General features: G+C 45.6%; 1 pseudogene; it reads right to left on the bottom strand.

The window, feature by feature from the left end:
* The window catches only part of LOC142921206 (28S ribosomal RNA), a 10,236-nt pseudogene that overhangs the window by 3,265 nt on the left and 4,471 nt on the right, over window positions 1-2,500 (bottom strand).

Here is a 2,500-nt window from a genome sequence, read left to right as displayed (position 1 = left end):
CATCTTGAAAAAAGCTTATTTTTAATCTTCTTTGTAGGCAGAAAATAGTAAGGCGAAAATAAAGTCCCCTCTAAGCTCTAAAGTAACAAATACGACGTGTTAAAAAAAAAAAACTAACAATAAAAAAAAGAACCAAGACTTCGTCTTGGAAAATAACAATCTAAAAATAACAAAATCAATCTAAAACAAATGACATCTTAAAACACAACTATTATTTGTTTCGGAGGTTGTCTATGACTGTTCATAGACCGCATAATTTCCACAGAACATTCTCAGAATATCAAGAGAGAAAAGCAGCGTTCTGCAGGAAATCATCTTGGCCAGTGATGTCGTTCTGGGTTTGGTCAGGCCCAGGGAGGTAAGTACCTCGTTATTCTCAAGGGGCCACTTTCCTCTTGCCCCAACCGGGAATCCAAAGAATGTGACCTTGCTAGCCTTCGTCAGCACTTTGACTTGATCACCAAGAGGGGTATAGTACGAAACTTTGTGCGAGGCAGCATCTGACAAGGTATTCTTTGAAAGCTCAAAACGGACGGTGACATCGATCACAACCGCCTCCTCATCTTTTGCAAACACGAGGTCAGGCTTTCTCATCTCTCCCGTCTCGGATATGAACCGTGGCTCTTTGTATACAGACCAGCCCAATCTAGCCGCTTCGTCTGCCAGAATGTTACTGATCTTGTTATGTCGCGCAATTCTTGCTTTCTGTACTGCAGGACATTGACCGAGAATGTGCGAAAGGGACTCGAGTCTGGCAGAGCATTTCCTGCAGGAACGTAAGGCCCCATCTCTGCCTCTGTTCAAGCTTTCTCTTGTTGGGTAAACATTTGCCCTTAGTTGTAGTGCTGCGATAAAGAAGCATTGTTTAAAGCCGCACCATGGCCTCAACCAAGCATTACTGATTCTATCATGCGCAAAGTTTACAATGCCCCTTCCTTGAACCGGCTTTTCACACCATCTCTGAAATTCATGCTCCCTCCAATCGCAGGGTCTCGGATATACAGGTTCTTTTGACACCGAGTCCCTGAGAACGAATGTTGGGATTGCATCACTGTCACCCCCTGCTCGTACCCACAAATTACGGTATTCTTCCTCCATACCCTGCGAGGACACAATATTACGGGTGATAGCATCGGACGAGTTTGCTATACGTTGCAGCCTTCTAACTTGAACCGAAGGGATTGTTTTTTCCAGTTTCAAGATGGCAAGGCCTCCGTCTCGGGCTCTGGCATATAACAGTCCATCACAAGTTGAAGCGGGAAGGTGGAGCCATCTTTTTACCGCCTTTCTAATCTCTTGGTCCAACCCACGGAGAGTTGATTGCTTGCAGTCCGAGTGGTCTGCAGGATATAACAATCTGGGTAGGGCATAGGCATTGAGTAGTTCAACCTTCTGAGTTGGCTTCAGAGGTGCCTCATCGATTTTCGAGATCCATGTCTTTAGCTGACAATGTAGATCAGGCTGTATAGTGCCAGTCCAAGGGCCAATTTTCAGACCAAGGTATTTCGTTGATTCATCAGGTTGGATCATATGGACATCTTTATTTTTGATATTCCATGGGTCGCAGTTGTTCACCGTATATGAATCTTTGGTTGGGCTTATCATGAAGCCCTGGCACTTTCTGGCCTGAACCTCCAATCCCGATAGCCCACAAAATGATTCCAAGATCGCTAGATTGGCGGCCATACCAACCCAAGATTCGCTCACCAACACCAAATCATCAGCAAACGCAAGAGCTGTCACGTGGTCGGTATCAATGGAGTACCCAACTCCGTGTGACTCTAGGGTGCATATCAAAGGGTCCATGGCAAGATTGAAGAGCAGGGGTGACATGGGGTCACCCTGTTTGACACCAACACGTATGCTAATTTCTCGAGTCGACTCGCCATTGCTTTTGAACGAGGTCGTACACCGATCGTAGGCGTTCTGGATGATGCCCACCACGTGTTCATCTACTTTCTTGTGCCTTAACACCCATAAAATATGAGCATGCGAAACCGAGTCAAAAGCTTTCGCTATGTCGATGAACATGACAGCCAACGGCCTGTGCAATTTCTTAGCGTGTCTCATAAGGTCCTGTAGCACCTTAAGATTTTCAGAGCAGCCAGATGCCGCTATAAAACCACGCTGCCTTGGGTTTAAGGGACAAGCACGAGCAAGACGTGCAGTCATTATTCTGGAAAATAATCTCAGAATCATTGAACCAATCGTTATTGGTCTCCAGTTCCCCAATTCTTTCAGCTTTTCATCGTCCATAACCTTAGGAATAAGAATCGTCCTATTCTTTTTCAACTCTTTGGGAATAATTCCTGTAATCATCCATGCATTAAATAGGGCTGTCAGTGTCCGACCCTCGGGGTCGGCAGCACAGATTGCAGCCCTTGTTAGGCCATCTGGCCCAGCTGCTGACGTTGGTTTAATGGCCCGTATGGCAGTCTGAACTTCCTCCACCGAAATTAGGGGCTCAAAGTATTCGTTATTTGCAACACCTGATGACTTA

This window comes from Petromyzon marinus, unplaced genomic scaffold, assembly GCF_048934315.1.
Source record: "Petromyzon marinus isolate PM22_M1 ecotype Great Lakes invasive population unplaced genomic scaffold, UKy_Petmar_22M1.pri1.0 PM_G_Scaffold_8, whole genome shotgun sequence".
Classification (NCBI taxonomy): Eukaryota; Metazoa; Chordata; class Hyperoartia; order Petromyzontiformes; family Petromyzontidae; genus Petromyzon; species Petromyzon marinus.
The sequence above is the reverse complement of the archived record's forward strand: the minus strand, read 5'-3'. Positions and strand labels throughout refer to the sequence as shown.